At 41.3% G+C, this 27,690-nt stretch overlaps 1 protein-coding gene across 2 annotated transcripts in view; it reads right to left on the minus strand.

The window, feature by feature from the left end:
- Positions 1-27,690, minus strand: part of STAU2 (staufen double-stranded RNA binding protein 2) — a 1,329,984-nt gene that overhangs the window by 910,364 nt on the left and 391,930 nt on the right. The gene's annotated exons all lie outside the window — the stretch shown is intronic.

Consider the following 27,690-nt stretch of genomic DNA (forward strand, 5'->3'; position numbering starts at 1 on the left):
CAGGAGCAGAACTACCATTGGTGCAACAGGTGAAGTGACACCAGGGCCTACTGAGTTACCTATGGGGTGCCCAGAAATTGCACCAGGGCCGCTACTGAAAACTGCAATATATTTATACCGATAAGCCAGAGTTTAAAAGAATTGGTAGTAATTGGTTCTTTATTGATAGTCACACTTACAAGATGGGGAGCATGGCACAGAACAAAAATGAAGAACCATGAAAAAACTAAACATAGCTAAAATCTAACAAACCTGTCAAAATCAGAGCCATGACATAACCAATTATTATTTCCAAGGTTTACTTAAACAACAGGGTTGGAAAGTGCAAGCACTAACCAGGTGGCTAACTGGATATATTTGCGTGCATGATTATAAAGTTATTACATGGCACATATGGAAAGGATCCTATTGTCAAAATTCCCTATTTCTACAGATGCTTGAGGTTCCATATGAAGGCTGTATAAACATTTTAATCAAAAGATGCAAAGTCTTACTAAACCCCTTGAATTAATTATTTGTTTCTTTTTAAGTATTCCTAAAAGCACTGCATCACGAGGGTAAGAAAAAACATAAATTATGCTTACCTGATAATGTAATTTCCTTCTGTATGAGGGGAGTCCACTGCATCATTCCTTACAGTTGGGAAATACAGAACCTGGACACCAGGAGAAGGCAAAGACATCCCAGCCAAAAGCTTAAATACTTCCCCCACTTCCCTCATACCCCAGTCATTCTGCCAAAGGAACAAGGAACAATAGGAGAAAAATCAGGGTATAAAAGTGTGCCGGAAGAGAAAAAGTAAATTTATGCTTACCTGATAAATTAATTTCTTCTATGATACGACGAGTCCACAGATTCATCCTTTACTTGTGGGATATTATCCTCCTGCTAACAGGAAGTGGCAAAGAGCACCACAGCAGAGCTGTCTATATAGCTCCTCCCTTAGCTCCACCCCCCAGTCATTCGACCAAAGGTAAAGGAAGAAAAAAGAAGAAACTAAAAGGTGCAGAGGTGACTGAAGTTTTAAATAAAAAAAATATAATCTGTCTAAAATTGACAGGGCGGGCCGTGGACTCGTCGTATCATAGAAGAAATTAATTTATCAGGTATGCATAAATTTACTTTTCTTCTATAAGATATGACAAGCTCGGCAGGTGGTTAAAATCTTTGATTTCCTGACCTTTGTCAGAAAAATTCTCATGTCTACCGAATCTATCGGAGTTCCCAGGAATGGAACTCTTGTGAGGGGGATAAATGAACTCTTTTTTACGTTCACCTTCCACCCGTGAGATCTCAGAAAAGCCAACACGATGTCCGTGTGAGATTTGGCTAGTTGGTAAGTTGACGATTGAATTAAGATATCGTCCAGATAAGGCGCCACTGCTATGCCCCGCAGTCTTAGAACCACCAGAAGGGACCCTAGCACCTTTGTGAAAATTCTGGGAGCTGTGGCCAACCCGAAAGGAAGGGACACAAACTGGTAATGCTTGTCCAGAAAGGCAAACCTGAGGAACTGGTGATGATCTTTGTGGATAGGGATGTGCAGATACACATCCTTTAAATCCACGGTGGTCATATATTGACCCTCCTGGATCATTGGTAAAATAGTCCGAATGGTCTCCATCTTGAAAGATGGGACTCTGAGGAATTTGTTTAGGATCTTGAGATCTAAAATTGGTCTGAAGGTTCCCTCTTTTTTGGGAACCACAAACAGATTGGAGTAAAACCCCTGCCCAAGTTCTGCTTTTGGAACTGGGCAGATTACTCCCATGGTATATAGGTCTTCTACACAGTGTAAGAACGCCTCTCTTTTTGTCTGTTTTACAGACAATCGAGAAAGATGGAATCTCCCCCTTGGAGGAGAATCTTTGAAGTCCAGAAGATACCCCCCTGGGTCACAATTTCTAAAGCCCAGGAGTCCTGAGCGTCTCTTGCCCAAGACTGAGCAAAGAGAGATAAAGTCTGCCCCCTACTAGATCCGGTCCCGGAACGGGGGCTGCCCCTTCATGCTGTCTTGGTGGCAGCAGCGGGCTTCTTGTCCTGTTTACCTTTGTTACAAGTCTGGGTAAGTCTCCAGACTGACATGGATTGAGCAAAATTCCCATCCTCCTTTGCAGCAGGGGAGGAGGTAGAGGGACCACCTTTGAAGTTTCGAAAGGAACGAAAATTATTTTGTTTGGTCCTCATCTTGTCTTATCTTGAGGAAGGGCATGGCCATTTCTTCCAGTGATGTCTGAAATGATCTCTTTTAGTTCAGGCCCGGGTAGGGTCTTACCCTTGAAAGGGATGGCTAAAAGCTTAGATTTTGATGATACGTCAGCAGACCAGGACTTAAGCCATAACGCTCTACACGCTAAAATGGCAAAACCTGAATTCTTTGCCGCTAATTTAGCCAGTTGAAAAGCGGCATCTGTAATGAAAGAATTAGCCAGCCTGAGAGCCCTAATTCTATCCAGAATATCATCTAATGGGGTCTCAACCTGAAGAGCCTCATCTAGTGCCTCAAACCAAAACGCAGCTGCAGTAGTTACAGGAACAATGCACGCTATAGGTTGCAGAAGAAAACCCTGATGAATAAATATTTTCTTTAGAAGATCCTCTAATTTTTTATCCATAGGATCTTTGAAAGCACAACTGTCCTCAATAGGTATAGTTGTACGCTTAGCTAGGGTAGAAATAGCTCCCTCAACCTTAGGGACCGTCTGCCACGAATCCCGAATGGTGTCTGATATGGGAAACATTTTCTTAAAAGTAGGAGGGGGAGAAAAGGGAATACCTGGTCTATCCCACTCCTTTGTAACAATGTCCGAAATCCTCTTAGGGACCGGAAAAACATTAGTGTAAGTAGGAACCTCTAGATATCTATCCATTTTACACAATTTCTCTGGTGGAATTACAATAGGGTCATAATCATCCAGAGTCGCTAAAACCTCCCTGAGTAACAAGCGGAGGTGTTCTAGCTTAAATTTAAAAGCCGTCATATCTGAGTCTGTCTGAGGGAACAGCTTTCCTGAATCAGAAATCTCTCCCTCAGACAGCAATTCCCTCACCCCCAACTCAGAACATTGTGAGGGTACATCTGAGATGGCTAATAAAGAGTCAGAGGGCTCAGCATTTACTCTCACACCGGACCTACTGCGCTTCCCCTGCAACCCAGGCAGCTTAGATAAAACCTCTGTGAGGGTAGTATTCATAACTGCGGCCATATCTTGCAGGGTGAAAGAATTAGACGCACTAGAAGTACTTGGCGTCGCTTGGGCGGGCGTTAATGGTTGTGACACTTGGGGAGAATTAGATGGCATAACCCGATTCCCTTCTGACTGAGAATTAACCTGCAACATACTTTTATCAGCTAAAATATGTTCTTTGCAATTTATTGCCCTTTCAGTGCATGAGGGACACATTTTAAGTGGGGGTTCCACAATGGTTTCCAAACACATTGAACATTGGCTTTCCTCAATGTCAGGCATGTTAAACAGGCTAGTAATGACCACAAACAGGCTTGAAAACATTTTATTTAGAGAAAAAATAACAATCTTAAAAAACGGTACTGCGCCTTTAAGAGAAAAAAAGCATACACGTTCTTCAAAACTGCTTTAAAATAATCAAATTGTTTAAATTTTTTGTATAAGTATTCAAATTATGCAGCTAAGTTTGCCCCACAAGGAAAGGAACACTTAAACCTTACTGTAAAAACCGGATAAATAATAAAGGTTTAAATCCGGAAAAAACACCCCCTGCACCTCGCCACAGCCCTGCTGTGGCGCCTACCTGCCCTCAGGGATCTGCAAAACAGGGATAAAGCTTTGATTTGGCCCAATACTTCCACAAGGGCCCACAGGAGTTGGAGCTTGCTGTTTGCCTTGCAAATACAACTGCACAACTGAAGCGCTAAAATAGGCCCCGCCCATCTCACTCGATGTCTCTCAGCCCAAATGAACCGCATCAGAGTGGTCTCAAACTAGCCATGTGGGTTCTTAAACCCAAAAAAGAAGCCAAGTGTACCCTCTAATAAAGCATCAAAAACGTTACTGCCAAAAACGTTATCAGCACTCCAAGTTCAATAAACGTTTGCCCACAAACATTCAAACTCAGTGTCAACCATTTTTTCTTAGCCCCTATATGCAAGCTTAGTAATACCCCTCTTCTCTTAGGATTACTGCTTACCCTTACCCTCATGGGGATACTGTCAGCCAATTCTGAAATACCACAGTCTCTTCAGAAAAAAAAAATTACTGAACATACCTCACTGCTTAAAGCATGAAAAACGTTGCTCACACTGAAGTTTCTTAAGTACTCCTCAGCCATTCTGTGGGAACTGCTCTAAATCTTAGTGACAAATGCTAAGATCATCAGCCCCAAGGCAGAAGTCTTAATCAATCCATCTGCTGCCTGAGAGAAAATAGTACACACCGGTACCATTTAAAATAAAAAACTCTTGCTTGAAGAAAATAAAAACTAACATTTTATCACCTCTTTCACTTTACCCTTCATAGTACTTAGAGTAGGCAAAGAGAATGACTGGGGGGTGGAGCTAAGGGAGGAGCTATATAGACAGCTCTGCTGTGGTGCTCTTTGCCACTTCCTGTTAGCAGGAGGATAATATCCCACAAGTAAAGGATGAATCCGTGGACTCGTTGTATCTTATAGAAGAAACATAAATTATGTTTAAATAAAAAGAGAGAAGCGCTCAACCTTGGAACAAACAATAGCATAATAGCTTGTTCTATGGCAAGCTACCACCCAAGAAGTAGCCTCTTTTTGCTCAACATGTGCCTTTCACAGAGAAGAACTTTCCTGAAGCATATCAGTCTGATCCTGACTTCACAGTACAGTCCAGCCCTGAAATACCAGGCAATTCCTCTCTGAACGAAACAGCAATACCCCAGACGTATGTTTCGGCCTATTGTGGGCCTCGTCAGTGAGGTGCAGCCATATCCCTCTAGGCACACTGAGCAACGGGTCCACGTCTGGATTCCCGTATCACAGATAGGGAGACTTCCCCATGTTTCATAATTTGCATAAATAAAAAAAACATAATTTATGTAAGAACTTACCTGATAAATTAATTTCTTTCATATTAGCAAGAGTCCATGAGCTAGTGACGTATGGGATATACATTCCTACCAGGAGGGGCAAAGTTTCCCAAACCTCAAAATGCCTATAAATACACCCCTCACCACACCCACAAATCAGTTTAACGCATAGCCAAGAAGTGGGGTGATAAGACAAAAGTGCGAAAGCATAAAAAATAAGGAATTGGAATAATTGTGCTTTATACAAAAAAATCATAACCACCACAAAAAAGGGTGGGCCTCATGGACTCTTGCTAATATGAAAGAAATTAATTTATCAGGTAAGTTCTTACATAAATTATGTTTTCTTTCATGTAATTAGCAAGAGTCCATGAGCTAGTGACGTATGGGATAATGACTACCCAAGATGTGGATCTTCCACGCAAGAGTCACTAGAGAGGGAGGGATAAAATAAATTCAGCCAATTCCACTGAAAAAAATCCACACCCAAAATAAAGTTTAAATCTTATAATGAAAAAAACTGAAATTATAAGCAGAAGAATCAAACTGAAACAGCTGCCTGAAGTACTTTTCTACCAAAAACTGCTTCAGAAGAAGAAAACACATCAAAATGGTAGAATTTAGTAAAAGTATGCAAAGAAGACCAAGTTGCTGCTTTGCAAATCTGATCAACCGAAGCTTCATTCCTAAACGCCCAGGAAGTAGAAACTGACCTAGTAGAATGAGCTATAATCCTTTGAGGCGGAGTTTTACCCGACTCGACATAGGCATGATGAAACAAAGATTTTAACCAAGATGCCAAAGAAATGGCAGAAGCCTTCTGACCTTTCCTAGAACCGGAAAAGATAACAAATAGACTAGAAATCCTTAGTAGCTTCAACATAATATTTCAAAGCTCTAACTACATCCAAAGAATGCAACGACTTTTCCTTAGAATTCTTAGGATTAGGACACAATGAAGGAACCACAATTTCTCTACTAATGTTGTTAGAATTCACAACCTTAGGTAAAAATTTAAAAGAAGTTCGCAACACCGCCTTATCCTGATGAAAAATCAGAAAAGGAGACTCACAAGAAAGAGCAGATAATTCAGAAACTCTTCTGGCAGAAGAGATGGCCAAAAGAAACAAAACTTGTAAATGCAAATCTTCTAGACTCGATAATATATCTTCCTAGATACAGTTTTACGAGCCTGTAACATAGTATTAATCACAGAGTCAGAGAAACCTCTATGACTGAGAATCAAGCGTTCAATCTCCATACCTTCAAATTTAAGGATTTGAGAACCTGATGGAAAAAAGGACCTTGCGATAGAAGGTCTGGTCTTTACGGAAGAGTCCACGGTTGGCAAGTGGCCATCCGGACAAGATCCGCATACCAAAACCTGTGAGGCCATGCTGGAGCCACCAGCAGAATAAACGAACGTTCCTTTAGAATCTTGGAAAAAGAACTATAGTCGGAAAGATATAAGCAGGATGATACTTCCAAGGAAGTGACAATGCATCCACTGCTTCCGCCTGAGGATCCCTGGATCTGGACAGATACCTGGGAAGCTTCTTGTTTAGATGAGAAGCCATCAGATCTATTTCTGGAAGCCCCCATATTTGAACAATCTGAAGAAATACCTCCGGGTGAAGAAACCATTCGCCCGGATGTAGCGTTTGGCGAATGAGATAATCCGCTTCCCAATTGTCTAAACCTGGGATATGAACCGCAGAAATTAGACAGGAGCTGGATTCCGCCCATACAAGTATTCGAGAGACTTCTTTCATAGCCAGAGGACTGTGAGTTCCTCCTTGATGATTGACATATGCCACGGTTGTGACATCGTCCGTCTAGAAACAAATGAACGACTCTCTCTCTTTAGAAGAGGCCACGACTGAAGAGCTCTGAAAATTGCACGGAGTTGCAAAAATGTTGATTGGTAATCTCACCTCCTGAGATTCCCAAACCCCTTGTGCTGTCAGAAAACTCCCATACAGCTCCCCAACCTGTCAGACTTGCATCTGTTGAGATCACAGTCTAGGTTGGAAGAACAAAAGAAGCCTCCTGAACTAAACGATGGTGGTCTGTCCACCACGTCAGAGAGTGTCGAACAATCGGTTTTAAAGATATTAATTGAGATATCTTTGTATAATCCCTGCACCACTGGATCAGCATATAGAGCTAAAGAGGTCGCATGTGAAAACGAGCAAAGGGGATCGCGTCCAATGCAGCAGTCATAAGACCTAGAATTTCCATGCATAAGGCTACCGAAGGGAAAGATTGAGACTGAAGGTTTCGATAAGCTGAAACCAATTTCAGACGCCTCTTGTCCGTCATAGACAGAATCAAGAACACTGAATCTATCAGGAAACCTAAAAAGGTTACCCTTGTCAGAGGAATCAAACGAACTTTTTGGTAAATTGATCCTCCAACCATGTTCTTGAAGAAACAACACTTATAAAAGACTGGAAAGGTTCCTTCTAGTGAAAATGAGCAAAGGGAATTGAATCCAATGCTGTGGCCATAAGACCTAAAACTTCTATGCATATATAGCAACTGAAGGAAATAATAGAGACTAAAGGTACCGATAGACGGAACCCATAACATTATCCCTTGTCTGATAGAGACAAGGACAGTGACACAAACTATCTGGAAACCTAAAAAAGGTGACCCTTGTGTGAGGAATCAAGAGCTTTTGAAAAGAAGATCCTCTAACTATGTCCTGAAGAGTAAGTGAATCATATGAGATTCCGCATCCTCAGAAAATAATCTGAATGAAAACAAAAAAATGAAAATATGCATTTATTGTATCTAATGAAAACAAATAATGCTATCAATGACCATAAAAAGGCAAAATAGTTTGAATAAAACTCCAAAACCCGGTTCCTCAAAAGGAACTGGAAGAAATACCCCAGAAGATTCCAGGTCTGAGCAGGGCTTGAACCCCATGGGTGCCCAGCCATGCTTCAACAGTACCCAAAACAGTACCCAAAATATATAGGACAGAAACACAGTTAAAGAAAGTGTTAGCCTTACTGGAATAAAATCAAAAGAAATTTCAAAGAAGCCTTAACCTGCCCCTTACCAGCCAAGCTGGAATACGGCACGTACATCGCAAAATTAGGGAGCTGATTTCGAACTCCAAATATAGACATGTTACTTGGGAATGAACTCAGGAATTTGTTCCTTAATAAGAACAACCAAACCAGTATAAGCTTAAAGTTTTAGTCTTAGAACTCAACCTTGAAGCCCAGAGTAACAGTTAAGAATTGAATCCAATTATAAAACAAATAATTGATTATCTTAGAACAAAAGAAATATGGATTTTTTTTTGATTTTTTTTTTTAAAAATCACAAAATTCTTCTAGCTAAAAAAGCTAAAGACATAGATTAACCCTCATTTGCGAAAATATTCAATAAAATGAAGACACAAATGAAATTATTAGCATGATAGTCCAGATTAAAGGACCAGCCAATACAGTGGACTTGCATAATCAATAAATGCAAAACAACAAGACAAATGCAACAGCACCTAGTCTAGTAAATGTTGTCCCTTTAACAATGCTAAAATAAATCATAATCTGATACTTGATCTTAAAGTAAACAGAGAAAATGAAGCAATTGCAATATCCAAATAAATCACAGGACCAAGAAAGTACCTGAAACTAAATAATTTTCCATAAATAAGATACAACTATCGAAAGGAAAATAAATACTATTTTGCTATAGAAACAATAGCATAATTAGTAGAGATAGCCTCAATAAATTGGAGAACCCTCCAAATTGAATTTAACTGCTGGCAAAGAATATAGTTTAAAACCTTTGAAGAAGGAATAAAAGAAAATTATCAGCCTATTCCATTCCCTAGTATAGGGAATTGGAAAGAAAACCTCTGAAAACACAGAAGAAATAAATAGGCAGAAATAATGTCAGCTAGTCTTAAAGAACTAGTTACCTTAATATCCAAAATAATCAACACCTTTTCAACAAAGAACAAATGTACTTTAATAATAGAAAAATAATAAAAAAGTAGATTTGTTAGTGTCAATATCTGATGAAGAGAATTTCTGAAAGAGAAAAAAACATCATCAGAGAAGGATAAATCAGTATGTTGTTGGTCATTTGAAACTTCAATAATTAAAAAAGAAGTGAAAAAGACCTAAAAAATGTATTAGAAGGCACGAAGTCAGACAAAGCCTTTAACATAGAATCAGAAAAATATTTCTTATAAGTCTTCTAAATATTTCTTGTAAGAAAAGAAAATAAAGCATAAATACTAATGGAATCCGCATGTAAAAGTATAACATAATAACTTATTACAAACCATAGCTAAAGATAAACATTTATAACATTTAAAATAAATGAACTTAGCTTTGGTAGAACTGAAACTCAGTTAAGCGTTTTTCCAGAAGTGGCTTCTGATTCAGAGTCCATCTGAGACATCTTGCAATATGTAATAGAAAAAACAACATATAAAGCAAAATTGATCAAATTCCTTAAATGACAGTTTCAGGAATGGGAAAAAAATGCCAATGAACAAGCTTCTAGCAACCAGAAGCAATAAATAATGAGACTTAAATATTGTGGAGACAACAATGACGCTCAAATTTTTTAGCGCCAAAAAAGCCGCCCACATTATTTGGCGCCTAAATGCTTTTGGCGCCAAGAATGGCGCCACATCCGGTAACGCCGACATTTTTTTGCGCAAAAACGTCAAAAAATGACGCAACTTCCGGTGACACGTATGACGGCGGAAATGACAAGAAAATTTTTGCGCCAAGAAAGTCAGCGCCAAGAATGATGCAATAAAATGAAGCATTTTCAGCCCCCGCGAGCCTAACAGCCCACAGGAAAAAAAGTCAAATTTTAAGGTAAGAAAAAATTGAATTATTCATATGCATTATCCCAAATATGAAACTGACTGTCTGAAAATAAGGAACGTTGAACATCCTGAATCAAGGCAAATAAATGTTTGAATACATATATTTAGAACTTTATAAAAAAAGTGCCCAACCATAGCTTAGAGTGTCACAGAAAATAAGACTTACTTACCCCAGGACACTCATCTACATGTAGTAGAAAGACAAACCAGTACTGAAACAAGAATCAGTAGAGGTAATGGTATATATAAGAGTATATCGTCGATCTGAAAAGGGAGGTAAGAGATGAATCTCTACGACCGATAACAGAGAACCTATGAAATAGACCCCGTAGAAGGAGATCATTGAATTCAAACAGGCAATACTCTCTTCACATCCCTCTGACATTCACTGCACGCTGAGAGGAAAACCGGGCTCTAACCTGCTGTGGAGCGCATATCAACGTAGAATCTAGCACAAACTTACTTCACAACCTCCACAGGAGGCAAAGTTTGTAAAACTGATTTGTGGGTGTGGTGAGGGGTGTATTTATAGGCATTTTGAGGTTTGGGAAACTTTGCCCCTCCTGGTAGGAATGTATATCCCATACGTCACTAGCTCATGGACTCTTGCTAATTACATGAAAGAAAGAGAGGTGCTCAACCTTGGAACGAACAATAGCATAATAGCTTGTTCTTTTATGCTTACCTGATAATTTCATTTCCATCTGTGGGAGGAGAGTTTACGGCTTCATCATAACTTATGGGAATTAAGAACTTGGCCACCAGAAGGAGGCAAAGATAACCCAGCCAAAGGCTTAAATACCTCCCCCACTCCCCTAATCCCCCAGTCATTCTGTCAAGGGAACAAGGAACAGTAGGAGAAATATCAGGTATAAATGGTGCCAGAAGAACAAAAATAAATTTAGGTCTGCCCACAGGAGAAACAGGCGGGAGCCGTGGACTCTCCTCCCACAGATGGAAATTAAATTATCAGGTAAGCATAATTTATGTTTTCCATCTTAATGGGAGGAGAGTCCACGGCTTCATTCATTACTTGTGGGAAACAAATACCAATACTCTAAAGGACACTAAATGAAAAAAAAACGGGAAGGCAAAAGGAGGCGGACCCTAATCTGAGGGCACCACAGCCTGCAAAATATTTCTCCAAAAAGCTGCTTCCGCTGAAGCAAAGACATAAAATTTGTAAAATTTAGCAAAAGTATGTAAGGCGGACCAAGTAGCCGCCGTACAAATCTGCTCCATAGAGGCCTCATCCTTAAAGGCCCATTAAGAAGCCACAGCCCTAGTTGAGTGAGCCATAATCCTCTAAAGGGGGCTTATGTCCCGCTGTCTCATAGGCCAAGCGAATAATGCTCCTCAACCAAAAGGAAAGGGAAGTGACAGAGGCCCTCTGCCCCTTGCGCTTCCCGGAATACACCACAAATAACGACAAAGTCTGACTGAATTGCTTCGTGGCCTGAAGATAGAACTCCAAGGCTCGAACCACATCCAAATTATGAAGTAACCTTTCCTTTGAAGAAGAAGGGTTAGGACACGAGGAAGGAACTACTATCTCCTGATTGATGATACGATTCGACACAGCCTTTGGAAGAAATCCTTATCGGCGTGAAAAACCAGGTAAGGAGGCTCACATTGCAAGGCCACCAACTAAGAGACTCTGCGTGCCAAAGTAATAGCCAATAGGAATAGAACCTTCCAGGAAAGAATTTTAATGTCAAGCGAATGCATAGGTTCAAACGGAGCCCTCTGCAAAATCTTAAGTACCAAGTTTAAGCTCCAGAGGGGAGCGGAATTTCTAAAGACAGGCCTGATCCTAGACAGATCCTGAACTGAATATCAGGAAGCTCTGCAAGCTTCTTGTGCAACAGTACAGATAAAGCAGAAATCTGTCCCTTTAAGGAACTGGCGGCAAGTCCCTTCTCCAACCCATCCTGGAGGAAGGACAGGATCCTGGATACCCGAACCTTATGTCAGGGATATCCACGTTCCTCGCACCAGGATAAGTAGGTCCTCAACTTCTTATGATAGATGCGCCGAGTGACCGGTTTCCTAGCTTGAGAGTATCAATCACTCTCTCAGAAAAACCTCTCTTGGCTAGGACTAAGCATTCAATCTCCATGCAGTCAGTCTCAGAGAATCAAGATTTTGATGTAGAAAGGACCCTGAACCAGCAGATCTCTGCAACAAGGTAACCTCCATGGAGGAGACAATGAAATCCCCACCAGATCCATAAACCACATCCTCCAAGGCCACGATGGAGCAATTAGAATAGCTCAAGCTTGTTCCGGCTTGATGCGGGTCACTACATGAGGTAGAAGTGGCAACGGTGGAAATATGTAGACTAGGATGAATTACCAAGCCACCGCTTAGGCATCTATCAGCTCTGCCTGGGGACCCCTGGACCTCGACCCGTATCTGGGTAGCTTGAAGATGAGCCTGGACGCCATGAGATCCCTTATCTGATGCAGATCTCCGCAAACAGGATAGAGAGACCATTCCCCTGGATGAAACGATTGTCTGCTGAGAAAATCTGCCTCCCTGTTGTCCAGAACCAGAATGTGGATCGCTGATAGCGAACAGTTGTGGGTCTCCGCCCACTCCAGCATTCGAGATACTTCCCTCATCGCTAGGGAGCTTCTCATTCCCCCCCCTGACAGTTGATGTAAGCCACGAGGTTTGTTGTCCAACTGGAATCTGATGAATCGGGACGACCCCAGAAGGGGCCAAGCCCTCAGAGCATTGAAGGTCGCTCAAAGTTACAGAATATTGATCGGGAAAAGCAACTCCTCTAGAGTCCACCCGCCCTGCACCTTCCTGGCACCCCAAACAGCTCCCCATCCTGATAGACTTGTGTCCGTGGTCACAATCTACCAGGATGGTTTCAAGAAGGATGTCCCCTGGGACAGTAGGTCCGGACAGGTCCACCAAGAGAGGGATTCCCTCATTTGTTTGTCCAGAGAGATCTGTTGGAATAGATCTGAGTGATCGTTGTTCTATTGACTCAACATGCACAACTAAAGAGGTCTGAGATGGAACTTGGCGTATGGAATGACATCTATGCTGGATAGCATGAGCCCATTCACCTACATACACCGGGCCACAGATGGCCTTGAGGTCTGAAGGGCAAGACAGCTGGACGCAATCTTGCAACATCTCTGATCCGTCAGGAATATCTTCATAGATACGTAATCTATTATCGTGTCCAGGAATTCCACTCTGTTTCTGGGAACCAGGGAACTCTTTTCTATGTTTATCTTCCATCCAGGGGATCGAAAGAAAAGCAGACCCCTCGAATGGTCCTCTGCGAGACTGTAGGAGAGAGCCTGGACCAGGATGTCATCCAGATAAGGTGCCACTGCAATACCTCTGGCTCTCACCACCACGAGCAGTGCTCCCAGAACCTTCATAAAGACTCTTGGGGCAGTCGCCAGGCCGAACGGTAGGGCCACAAAATGGAAGTGTTGGTCCAGAAATGCAAATCTTAGGAACCTGAAGTGATCCTTGTGTATTGGCACGTGAAGGTAAGCATCCTTCAAATCTATTGTAGTCATGAACTGTCCCTCTTGAACAAGGGGCAGGATAGACCTAATCGTTTCCATCTTGAACGACGGGACCGTCAGAAACTTGTTTAGGCACTTTAGGTCCAGAATCGGACGAAACATGCCCTCCCCCGTTTGTAACTGCTCAGCAAAATCTGGTGGCCAAAGGATTAGTAGTTCCCTGGGAGCTGCATGTGTAATCGGAGATGAATGTAGGGAACGCACCTCACGGGACAGAGAACCCTAAAGGTGGACGGCACAGTTGTAATAAATATCTTATTCATTTTAGACATTGCAATTTTATCAAAGCATGTGGAACATAGTTGAGCAGGCGGATCAACCGGAACCTCATCACAATAAACACAGGTATAAGATTTGGTTAAAGAGGGAGTACCCTCTAACATATCAGAGTCCTCCATAGCTTGCGCTTTTGTTATGGACTAGATAGAAATTAAATGAACCTTTATACCCCAATGGCCAGGGGAACTCACCACCTCCTATGACCAGGACCACAGAGAAAACACTTTGTCTCCTGCAACCGCCGGTCAAGAAAGAGGAAGTTAAAGAGGCCACACCTGGTCACATGGAGTGCCATGCAAGACCGCCCCTGCACTAAAGAGAAAACGTGCCAAAAAAGGCTGCGTTGAAATCTCTCTAAGGATCTAAGGAACCTGACTGTTCACACATTGACAGAGCCTCATCTCACACGTCGCAACATTAAACACATTAAAGAAAATTATGCATACCCCCCCTGTTCACTAACCCCCTTTCCGAGGAAATTAACCCTTGATTCTATACAGATAAAAGGAGACACACTGTGACCCTGTCTTCTTGCGTTATCAAATGTGTATAAATAAAACGATCTTACCAGAATCTATGCCGTGGAACAGGAACACAGCCTTTCAAGTGTGACAGGGTAGTAGCATCGCTCCTGACATGGACTTGAGTGCAGAAAGCAGGCAATGATTGCTTATGGAGCTGTTAATATGAGCCGGGATGGTTTAGCAGAGAACCTGCATCTCCGGACTCTAACTTTCACCCATGCTCTCACTGAGAGGCTGACAGGACTACTTAAAACTTCAGTCCCATTACGAAGAGTACTACCCTCCATAAGAGACTCTCTGAATCTTCCGACATTTCTCTGCCAACCTCCTGTGACGAAAGGCAAAGAATGACTGGGGGATGAGGGGAGTGGGGGAGGTATGTAAACCATTGACTGGGGTGTGTCTGCCTCCTCCTGGTGGCCAGGTTCTTAATTCCCACAAGTAATGAATGAAGCCGTGGACTTTCCTCCTATTAAGATGGAAATAGCTTCCTGGTACACTGAGTACCAGAAAACAAAATTTATGCTTACCTGATAAATTTCTCTCTTGTGATGTGAATCCAAGGGTTACTCATGGAGTAAGATTAGGATTCCTAGGATTTTGTCTTTTCTCCAAGAAGGATTGGAGAAATATCAGCTAGTTCCTTAAAAGGACAGATATCTGCTTTGTCTATTCTTATACACAAGCGTTTGGCAGATGTTCCAGATGTTCAGGCGTTTAGTCAGGCTTTAGTTAGAATCAAGCCTGTGTTTAAACATGTTGCTCTGCCATGGAGTTTAAATTTAGTTCTTAAAGTTCTTCAAGGGGTTCCGTTTGAACCTATGCATTTCATAGATATTAAGCTTCTATCTTGGAAAGTTCTCTTTTTAGTTGCTATCTCTTCGGCTCGAAGAGTTTCTGAATTATCTGCTTACACTGTGACTCACCTTATCTTGTTTTCCATGCGGATAAGGTGGTTTTGCGTACCAAACCTGGATTCCTTCCTAAGGTTGTTTCTAATAGGAATATCAATCAGGAAATTGCTGTTCCTTCTCTGTGTCCTAATCCTTCTTCCAAGGAACATCTGTTGCACAACCTAGATGTGGTTTGTGCTTTAAAGTTCTACTTACAAGCAACTAAAGTTTTTCTTCAAACATCTTCATTGTTTGTTGTCTACTCTGGAAAGCGGAGAGGTCAAAAGGCTACAGCAACCTCTCTTTCTTTTTGGCTGAAAATCATCATCCGTTTGGCTTATGAGACTGCTGGCCAGCAGCCTCCTGAAAGGATTATTGCTCACTCTACTAGAGCAGTGGCTTCCACATGGGCTTTTAAAAATGAGGATTCTGTTGAACAGATTTGTAAGGCGGCGACTTGGTCTTCGCTTCATACTTTTTCCAAATTTTACAAATATTATACTTTTGCTTCTTCGGAGGCTATGTTTGGGAGAAAGGTTCTACAAGCAGTGGTGCCTTCCGTTTCGTACCTGTCTTGTCCCTCCCTTTATCCGTGTCCTAAAGCTTTGGTATTGGTACCATACAAGTATTGGATGAATCCGTGGATTCGATACATCTTGCAAGAGAAAACAAAATTTATGCTTACCTGATAAATTTCTCTCTCTTGCGATGTATCAAGTCCACGGCCCACCCTGTCTATTTAAGACAGGTATTATATTTTATTAAAAAAACTTCAGTCACCTCTGCACCCTATAGTTTCTTCCTAACCTTCGGTCGAATGACTGGGGGGTGGAGTTAGGGGAGGAGCTATATAGACAGCTCTGCTGTGGGTGCTCTCTTTGCCACTTCCTGTTGGGAAGGAGAATATCCCACAAGTATTGGATGAATCCGTGGACTCGATACATCTTGCAAGGGAAATAACCGTTTTTTCTAGTGTTGCACCGATAAAAAATTTTTAAGACCGAGTACAAGTACCAATATCAATTACCGATACTTTATTTCATGTCATGACAGTTTACCAAGCACAATACAGACTAATGATTTAAGATTGAACTGTATCTCAAAAGACATTTTGAAATAATAAAACAGTTTTATGTGCTTGTTATCACAAAGTTCACAGAACATGTTTATAAATAAAAATATTACAATAACATATATTATTAATAACAATAATAAATAACAGCTGCAGCAGCTGGGGCTGGAAAGCTACAATTTAAAGGGGTGATTACTGGATGCAATTGGGTTGAAGGGTGCCTATATAACTCATCATTCGGACATTTGTACTTAATACAAAGTAATATAATTTAATCCTGAAAATAATATTGGGGAAGGAGTATCCCAGTAATCCCCTTTGAGAAAAATGGGGCATTTGCATTCTACTGACTCAACAGAAAATAGGGCTGGTCTTCATATTTTTCTAAGGCTGCTTTTTATTCCCAGTCCAGCCCTGGCTAAGGATGTTCCTCAGAGTACAGTATGCTTTGAATATAATTGTGCAAGATGAGAACTAGCAGTATAACAGGCAATCTAGCAATTAGAATAATTTTTCAAAAGTTAGTGGCAAGTTCTTATTAAGGAACAGAAGCATCTCTGCATGTTCAACTATAAGTCTGTTTCTGCTATCAGTAAGGACGTTTGACGCTAAGCTGAACAATTTTTCACTTTTCACACTACTGCATGGGTCAGAAAGATATTTTTGGGCCATTAAATCTCAGTTTATTAACTGCCCAGTACTTCAGGGGTTTGTCTGAATGAGGTACAGTGATCTCTCCCAGGTAGGCTTCCAGCTGTAAAGTAGCAGCTTTTGGAGCACTGCTCTGACGTACAATAATACAAATAACAGCAATTTGTATTGGCAGAACCGAAGTGAACTATTTTTAGTTAAGTCTCCACTCCAGCTTAAAATTAAATGGGAACATGCAGTTTGAAAAACGCCACAAGATGGCGTATGGGTAGGAATTGGAGGTATCTGTTTAAGTATCGGTGCATTTGCATGAGTACAAGTACTGCAAATACTTGGTATCGGCACCGATACCGATACTAGTATAGGTATCGGTGCAATCCTAGTTTTTTCAAACCAGACAGTTTAAAATGTTGCATCATTTTATTTTGAAGCAAAGGGGAAATGAATAAGCTGCTGAAATAGAAAATTCAGCCTTACTTTCAGTTTAAACTTGAATTGTTTTGTCAAGTAAATATGTGTCAGAAAAAAAGCCTAATAAAAACCATTTTACCCTTTCTTTTTAAAAGAGTTTAAATGTTAGTCTCACACATGCTACAGTGTCTGCTTCATGCCCCAGTGTAACCCATACAACAGGATTATCTAGTGTCTTTTAATTTGTTAAGTGCATGGTCTCCTCAACTGGAAGAAAAAGAACTTACCTGATCCGCTGTCCGGCATGTAGACAGTTACAAGGTATGAGAAGACACAGTTCTTCACAGAGACCTTTGAAAAAGAAAGAACAGAGTAGCCAACTCTGGCTTTCTAAACGAGGGCAGCAATTGTTAGGAACTTGTAAAGAGGTACTTACTACGTTTTCCTAACTGCTTTAAAGCCACCACTACCCGACTGCAAGGAATGACGTGGCATCAAAACTTGCTTGTAGATTAAATCAAAAATTTTCTTCAGACACCTAAACTTCACCTCCTCTGCATAGAGGAGGTGAAGTTTAGGTGTCTGAAGAAAATTTTTGAAGGCAAAGAGAATGACAGGGGGTTGTGGGTAAGCTAATGATACTTTGCAGTTTAATTGTGGTGCTCTTTGCCTCCTCCTGCTGGCCAGGAGTGATATTCCCAACAGTAATTACTCAAGCCATGGACTCACCATATCTTAGGAAAGAAAAAACGTTGCCGATAGCCAAAATAGCCAGCACATTAAATTCCACACTGCATTTAATTTTTGCTACCCTGAAAATGCATGTAAGAATGGTTGCACTCTAAATGTGGAGCCCACAGTAACACAATTACAAATGACTAGAAGAATGTTCTGCAACTGGTGCAAAAATGTACCAGCTGTATGACAGATATCATGGAGTCGATAATAGTCATCAAGTAGCCATCAAGTATGCATCAATAACCATATACAATTATAATGGTCGGCAAATATTTAACACAGACAGCATAACATGTGAAGACTGACTACCAAGTCAGCTAATATACAGTTGTGTTCATAAGTTTACATACCCTGGCAGAATTGATGATTTCTTTGCCATTTTTCAGAGAATCTGAATGATAACACAAAAACTTTTCTTTCATTCATGGTTAGCGTTTGGCTGAAGCCATTTATTATCAATCAACTGTGTTAACTCTTTTTAAATCAGAATGACAACAGAAACTACCCAAATGACCCTGATCAAAAGTTTACATACCCTGGAGATTTTAGCCCGATAACATGAACACAAGTTGACACAAAGGGGTTTGAATGGCTATTAGAGGTAACCATCCTCATTTGTGATCTGTTTGCTTGTAATTAGTGTTTGTGTATAAAAAGTCAATGAGTTACTGGACTCCTGACAGACCGCAAAAGAATTGTCAAAGGATCTGCGGGAAAAGGTAGTTGAACTGTATAAAACAAGAAAGGGATATATAAAGATATCCAAGGAATAGTGAATGCCAATCAGCACTGTTCAAACTCTAATCAAGAAGTGGAAAAACATAATTTATGCTTACCTGATAAATTTATTTCTCTTGTAGTGTATCCAGTCCACGGATCATTCATTACTTGTGGGATATTCTCCTTCCCAACAGGAAGTTGCAAGAGGATCACCCACAGCAGAGCTGCTATATAGCTCCTCCCCTCACTGCCATATCCAGTCATTCGACCGAAACAAGACGAGAAAGGAGAAACCATAGGGTTCAGTGGTGACTGTAGTTTAATTAAAATTTAGACCTGCCTTAAAAGGACAGGGCGGGCCGTGGACTGGATACACTACAAGAGAAATAAATTTATCAGGTAAGCATAAATTATGTTTTCTCTTGTTAAGTGTATCCAGTCCACGGATCATCCATTACTTGTGGGATACCAATACCAAAGCTAAAGTACACGGATGATGGGAGGGTCAAGGCAGGAACTTAAACGGAAGGAACCACTGCCTGTAGAACCTTTCTCCCAAAAACAGCCTCCGAAGAAGCAAAAGTGTCAAATTTGTAAAATTTTGAAAAGGTGTGAAGCGAAGACCAAGTCGCAGCCTTGCAAATCTGTTCAACAGAGGCCTCATTTTTAAAGGCCCAGGTGGAAGCCACAGCTCTAGTAGAATGAGCTGTAATCCTTTCAGGGGGCTGCTGTCCAGCAGTCTCTTAGGCTAAGCGTATTATGCTACGAAGCCAAAAGGAGAGAGAGGTTGTCAAAGCTTTTTGACCTCTCCTCTGTCCAGAGTAAACGACAAACAGGGAAGATGTTTGACGAAAATCTTTAGTAGCCTGTAAGTAAAACTTCAAGGCACGGACTACGTCCAGATTATGCAAAAGACATTCCTTCTTTGAAGAAGGATTAGGACACAATGATGGAACAACAATCTCTTGATTGATATTCCTGTTAGAAACCACCTTAGGTAAAAACCCAGGTTTGGTACGCAGAACTACCTTGTCTGAATGAAAAATCAGATAAGGAGAATCGCAATGTAAGGCAGATAACTCAGAGACTCTTCGAGCCGAGGAAATAGCCATCAAAAACAGAACTTTCCAAGATAAAAGTTTAATATCAATGGAATGAAGGGGTTCAAACGGAACTCCCTGAAGAACTTTAAGAACCAAGTTTAAGCTCCACGGGGGAGCAACAGTTTTAAACACAGGCTTAATTCTAACCAAAGCCTGACAAAATGCCTGGACGTCTGGAACTTCTGCCAGACGCTTGTGCAAAAGAATAGACAGAGCAGAGATCTGTCCTTTTAAAGAACTAGCTGATAAGCCTTTGTCCAAACCCTCTTGGAGAAAGGACAATATCCTAGGAATCCTAACCTTACTCCATGAGTAACTCTTGGATTCACACCAATAAAGATATTTACGCCATATCTTATGGTAGATTTTCCTGGTGACAGGCTTCCAAGCCTGTATTAAGGTATCAATGACTGACTCGGAGAAGCCACGCCTTAATAGAATCAAGCGTTCAATCTCCATGCAGTCAGTCTCAGAGAAATTAGATTTGGATGATTGAAAGGACCTTGTATTAGAAGGTCCTGCCTCAGAGGCAGAGTCCATGGTGGAAGAGATGACATGTCCACTAGGTCTGCATACCAGGTCCTGCGTGGCCACGCAGGCGCTATCAGAATCACCGATGCTCTCTCCTGTTTGATTTTGGCAATCAGTCGAAGGAGCAGAGGAAACGGTGGAAACACATAGGCCAGGTTGAAGAACCAAGGAGCTGCTAGAGCATCTATCAGCGTTGCTCCCGGGTCCCTGGACCTGGATCCGTAACAAGGAAGCTTGGTGTTCTGGAGAGACGCCATGAGATCCAGATCTGGTTTGCCCCAACGATGGACCAGTTGAGCAAACACCTCCGGATGGAGTTCCCACTCCCCCGGATGAAAAGTCTGACGACTTAGAAAATCCGCCTCTCAGTTCTCTACGCCTGGGATGTGGATTGCTGACAGCTGGCAAGAATGAGACTCTGCCCAGCGAATTATCTTTGAGACTTCTAACATCGCTAGGGAACTCCTGGTTCCCCCTTGATGGTTGATGTAAGCCACAGTCGTGATGTTGTCCGACTGAAATCTGATGAACCTCAGTGTTGCTAACTGAGGCCAAGCTAGAAGAGCATTGAATATTGCTCTTAACTCCAGAATATTTATTGGGAGGAGTTTCTCCTCCTGAGTCCACGATCCCTGAGCCTTCAGGGAGTTCCAGACTGCGCCCCAACCTAGAAGGCTGGCATCTGTTGTTACAATCGTCCAATCTGGCCTGCGAAAGGTCATACCCTTGGACAGATGGACCCGAGAAAGCCACCAGAGAAGAGAATCTCTGGTCTCTTGATCCAGATTTAGTAGAGGGGACAAATCTGAGTAATCCCCATTCCACTGACTTAGCATGCATAATTGCACCGGTCTGAGATGCAGGCGCGCAAATGCCACTATGTCCATTGCCGCTACCATTAAGCCGATTACTTCCATCCACTGAGCCATTGACGGGCGTAGAATGGAATGAAGGACACGGCAAGCATTTAGAAGTTTTGATAACCTGGACTCCGTCAGGTAAATTTTCATCTCTACAGAATCTATAAGAGTCCCTAGGAAGGAGACTCTTGTGAGTGGTGATAGAAAACTCTTTTCCACGTTCCCTTTCCACCCATGCGACCTCAGAAATGCCAGAACTATCTCTGTATGAGGCTTGGCAATTTGAAAGCTTGACGCCTGTATCAGGATGTCGTCTAGATACGGAGCCACCGCTATGCCTCGCGGTCTTAGAACCGCCAGAAGTGAGCCCAGAACCTTTGTAAAAATTCTCGGGGCAGTGGCCAACCCGAAGGGAAGAGCTATAAATTGGTAATGCCTGTCTAGAAAGGCAAACCTTAGGAACCGATGATGATCTTTGTGAATCGGTATGTGAAGGTAGGCATCCTTTAAGTCCACTGTGGTCATGTATTGACCCTCTTGGATCATGGGTAGGATGGTCTGAATAGTTTCCATTTTGAATGATGGAATTTGTTTAAGATCTTTAGATCCAAGATTGGTCTGAAGGTTCCCTCTTTCTTGGGAACCACAAACAGATTTGAATAAAATCCCTGTCATTGTTCCGTCCGCGGAACTGGATGGGTTACTAGAAGGTCTTGCACAGAGCTTAGGAATGCCTCTTTCTTTATCTGGTTTGCTGATAACCTTGAAAGATGAAATCTCCTTTGTGGAGGAGAAGCTTTGAAGTCCAGAAGATATCCCTGAGATATGATCTCCAACGCCCAGGGATCCTGAACATCTCTTGCCCACGTCTGGGTGAAGAGAGAAAGTCTGCCCCCCACTAGATCCGTTTCCGGATAGGGGGCTGTTCCTTCATGCTGTCTTGGGGGCAGCAGCAGGCTTTCTGGCCTGCTTGCCCTTGTTCCAGGACTGGTTAGGTTTCTGGAATGAGCAACAGTTCCCTCTTGATTTGAAGCGGAGGAAGTTGATGCTGCTCCTGCCTTGAAATTTCGAAAGGCACGAAAATTAGACTGTTTGGCCTTTGATTTGGCCCTGTCCTGAGGAAGGGTATGACCCTTGCCTCCAGTAAGGTCAGCAATAATTTCCTTCAAGCCAGGCACGAATAAGGTCTGCCCCTTGAAAGGAATGTTGAGTAATTTAGACTTTGAAGTCACGTCAGCTGACCATGATTTAAGCCATAGAGCCCTACGCGCCTGGATGGCGAATCCGGAATTCTTAGCCGTTAGTTTAGTCAAATGATCAATGGCATCAGAAACAAATGAGTTAGCTAGCTTAAGCGTTCTAAGCTTGTCAATAATTTCATTCAATGGAGCTGTCTGGATGGCCTCTTCCAGGGCCTCAAACCAGAATGCCGCCGCAGCAGTGACAAGCGCAATGCATGCAAGGGGCTGTAAAACATAATTTATGTAAGAACTTACCTGATAAATTCATTTGTTTCATATTAGCAAGAGTCCATGAGCTAGTGACGTATGGGGATATACATTCCTACCAGGAGGGGCAAAGTTTCCCAAACCTCAAAATGCCTATAAATACACCCCTCACCACACCCACAATTCAGTTTAACGAATAGCCAAGAAGTGGGGTGATAAGAAAAAAGTGCGAAAGCATATAAAATAAGGAATTGGAATAATTGTGCTTTATACAAAAAAATCATAACCACCACAAAAAAGGGCGGGCCTCATGGACTCTTGCTAATATGAAAGAAATGAATTTATCAGGTAAGTTCTTACATAAATTATGTTTTCTTTCATGTAATTAGCAAGAGTCCATGAGCTAGTGACGTATGGGATAATGATTACCCAAGATGTGGATCTTTCCACGCAAGAGTCACTAGAGAGGGAGGGATAAAAATAAAGACAGCCAATTCCTGCTGAAAAAAATCCACACCCAAAATAAAGTTTAATGAAAAACATAAGCAGAAGATTCAAACTGAAACCGCTGCCTGAAGTACTTTTCTACCAAAAACTGCTTCAGAAGAAGAAAATACATCAAAATGGTAGAATTTAGTAAAAGTATGCAAAGAGGACCAAGTTGCTGCTTTGCAAATCTGATCAATCGAAGCTTCATTCCTAAACGCCCAGGAAGTAGAAACTGACCTAGTAGAATGAGCTGTAATCCTTTGAGGCGGAGTTTTACCCGACTCAACATAGGCAAGATGAATTAAAGATTTCAACAAAGATGCCAAAGAAATGGCAGAAGCTTTCTGGCCTTTTCTAGAACCGGAAAAGATAACAAATAAACTAGAAGTCTTTCGGAAAGACTTAGTAGCTTCAACATAGTATTTCAAAGCTCTAACAACATCCAAAGAATGCAATGATTTCTCCTTAGAATTCTTAGGATTAGGACATAATGAAGGAACCACAATTTCTCTACTAATGTTGTTGGAATTCACAACTTTAGGTAAAAATTCAAAAGAAGTTCGCAAAACCGCCTTATCCTGATGAAAAATCAGAAAAGGAGACTCACAAGAAAGAGCAGATAATTCAGACACTCTTCTGGCAGAAGAGATCGCCAAAAGGAACAAAACTTTCCAAGAAAGTAATTTAATGTCCAAAGAATGCATAGGTTCAAACGGAGGAGCTTGAAGAGCCCCCAGAACCAAAATCAAACTCCAAGGAGGAGAAATTGACTTAATGACAGGTTTTATACGAACCAAAGCTTGTACAAAACAATGAATATCAGGAAGATTAGCAATCTTTCTGTGAAAAAGAACAGAAAGAGCAGAGATTTGTCCTTTCAAAGAACTTGCGGATAAACCTTTATCTAAACCATCCTGAAGAAACTGTAAAATTCTCGGAATTCTAAAAGAATGCCAAGAAAAATGATGAGAAAGACACCAAGAAATATAAGTCTTCCAGACTCTATAATATATCTCTCTGGATACAGATTTACGAGCCTGTAACATAGTATTAATCACAGAGTCAGAGAAACCTCTTTGACCAAGAATCAAGCGTTCAATCTCCATACCTTTAAATTTAAGGATTTGAGATCCTGATGGAAAAAAGGACCTTGCGACAGAAGGTCTGGTCGTAGCGGAAGAGTCCACGGATGGCAAGAGGCCATCCGGACAAGATCCGCATACCAAAACCTGTGAGGCCATGCCGGAGCTACCAGCAGAACAAACGAGCATTCCTTCAGAATCTTGGAGATTACTCTTGGAAGAAGAACTAGAGGCGGAAAGATATAGGCAGGATGATACTTCCAAGGAAGTGATAATGCATCCACTGCTTCCGCCTGAGGATCCCTGGATTTGGACAGATACCTGGGAAGTTTCTTGTTTAGATGAGACGCCATCAGATCTATTTCTGGAAGCTCCCACATTTGAACAATCTGAAGAAATACCTCTGGGTGAAGAGACCATTCGCCCGGATGCAACGTTTGGCGACTGAGATAATCCGCTTCCCAATTGTCTATACCTGGGATATGAACCGCAGAGATTAGACAGGAGCTGGATTCCGCCCAAACCAAAATTTGAGATACTTCTTTCATAGCCAGAGGACTGCGAGTCCCTCCTTGATGATTGATGTATGCCACAGTTGTGACATTGTCTGTCTGAAAACAAATGAACGATTCTCTCTTTAGAAGAGGCCAAGACTGAAGAGCTCTGAAAAAATATTGATCGGTAATCTCACCTCCTGAGATTCCCGAACTCCTTGTGCCGTCAGAGATCCCCACACAGCTCCCCAACCTGTGAGACTTGCATCTGTTGAAATTACAGTCCAGGTCGGAAGCACAAAAGAAGTCCCCTGAATTAAACGATGGTGATCTGTCCACCACGTTAGAGAGTGTCGTACAATCGGTTTTAAAGATATTAATTGAGATATCTTTGTGTAATCCTTGCACCATTGATTCAGCATACAGAGCTGAAGAGGTCGCATGTGAAAACGAGCAAAGGGGATCGCGTCCGATGCAGCAGTCATAAGACCTAGAATTTCCATGCATAAGGCTACCGAAGGGAATGATTGTGACTGAAGGTTTCGACAAGCTGAAATCAATTTTAGACGTCTCTTGTCTGTTAAAGACAGAGTCATGAACACTGAATCTATCTGGAAACCCAGAAATGTTACCCTTGTCTGAGGAATCAATGAACTTTTTGGTGAATTGATCCTCCAACCACGATCTTGAAGAAACAACACAAGTCGATTCGTATGAGATTCTGCTAAATGTAAAGACTGAGCAAGTACCAAGATATCGTCCAAATAAGGAAATACCACAATACCCTGTTCTCTGATTACAGACAGAAGGGCACCGAGAACCTTTGTAAAAATTCTTGGAGCTGTAGCTAGGCCAAACGGCAGAGCCACAAACTGGTAATGCTTGTCCAGAAAAGAGAATCTCAGGAACTGATAATGATCTGGATGAATCGGAATATGCAGATATGCATCCTGTAAATCTATTGTGGACATATAATGCCCTTGCTGAACAAAAGGCAAGATAGTCCTTACAGTTACCATTTTGAACGTTGGTATCCTTACATAACGATTCAATATTTTTAGATCCAGAACTGGTCTGAAGGAATTCTCCTTCTTTGGTACAATGAAGAGATTTGAATAAAACCCCATCCCCTGTTCCAGAACTGGAACTGGCATAATTACTCCAGCCAACTCTAGATCTGAAACACAATTCAGAAATGCTTGAGCTTTCACTGGATTTACTGGGACACGGGAAAGAAAAAACATAATTTATGTAAGAACTTACCTGATAAATTCATTTCTTTCATATTAGCAAGAGTCCATGAGCTAGTGACGTATGGGATATACATTCCTACCAGGAGGGGCAAAGTTTCCCAAACCTTAAAATGCCTATAAATACACCCCTCACCACACCCACAATTCAGTTTAACGAATAGCCAAGAAGTGGGGTGATAAGAAAAAAGTGCGAAAGCATATAAAATAAGGAATTGGAATAATTGTGCTTTATACAAAAAAATCATAACCACCACAAAAAAAGGGCGGGCCTCATGGACTCTTGCTAATATGAAAGAAATGAATTTATCAGGTAAGTTCTTACATAAATTATGTTTTCTTTCATGTAATTAGCAAGAGTCCATGAGCTAGTGACGTATGGGATAATGACTACCCAAGATGTGGATCTTTCCACACAAGAGTCACTAGAGAGGGAGGGATAAAATAAAGACAGCCAATTCCTGCTGAAAATAATCCACACCCAAAATAAAGTTTAATGAAAAAACATAAGCAGAAGATTCAAACTGAAAACGCTGCCTGAAGTACTTTTCTACCAAAAACTGCTTCAGAAGAAGAAAATACAACAAAATGGTAGAATTTGGTAAAAGTATGCAAAGAGGACCAAGTTGCCGCTTTGCAAATCTGATCAACCGAAGCTTCATTCCTAAACGCCCAGGAAGTAGAAACTGACCTAGTAGAATGAGCTGTAATCCTATGAGGCGGAGTCTTACCCGACTCAACATAGGCAAGATGAATTAAAGATTTCAACCAAGATGCCAAAGAAATGGCAGAAGTTTTCTGGCCTTTCTAAAACCGGAAAAGATAACAAATAAACTTGAAGTCTTTCGGAAAGACTTAGTAGCTTCAACATAATATTTCAAAGCTCTAATAACATCCAAAGAATGCAACGATTTCTCCTTAGAATTCTTAGGATTAAGACATAATGAAGGAACCACAATGTCTCTACTAATGTTGTTGGAATTCACAACTTAGGTAAAAATTCAAAAGAAGTTCGCAACACCGCCTTATCCTGATGAAAAATCAGAAAAGGAGACTCACAAGAAAGAGCAGATAATTCAGAAACTCTTCTGGCAGAAGAGATGGCCAAAGGGAACAAAACTTTCCAAGAAAGTAATTTAATATCCAATGAATGCATAGGTTCAAATGGAGGAGCTTGAAGAGCCCCCAGAACCAAATTCAAACTCCAAGGAGGAGAAATTGACTTAATGACAGGCTTTATACGAACCAAAGCTTGTACAAAACAATGAATATCAGGAAGAATAGCAATCTGTCTGTGAAAAAGAACAAAAAGAGCAGAGATTTGACCTTTCAAGGAACTTGCGGACAAACCCTTATCTAAACCATCCTGAAGAAACTGTAATATTCTCGGTATTCTAAAAGAATGCCAAGAAAAATGATGAGAAAGACACCAAGAAATATAAGTCTTCCAGACTCTATAATATATCTCTCTGGATACAGATTTACGAGCCTGTAACATAGTATTAATCACAGAGTCAGAGAAACCTCTTTGACCAAGAATCAAGCGTTCAATCTCCATACCTTTAAATTTAAGGATTTCAGATCCTGATGGAAAAAAGGACCTTGAGACAAAAGGTCTGGTCTTAACGGAAGAGTCCACGGTTGGCAAGAGGCCATCCGGACAAGATCCGCATACCAAAACC

Source organism: Bombina bombina, chromosome 5 (assembly GCF_027579735.1).
Source record: "Bombina bombina isolate aBomBom1 chromosome 5, aBomBom1.pri, whole genome shotgun sequence".
Lineage (NCBI taxonomy): Eukaryota > Metazoa > Chordata > Amphibia > Anura > Bombinatoridae > Bombina > Bombina bombina.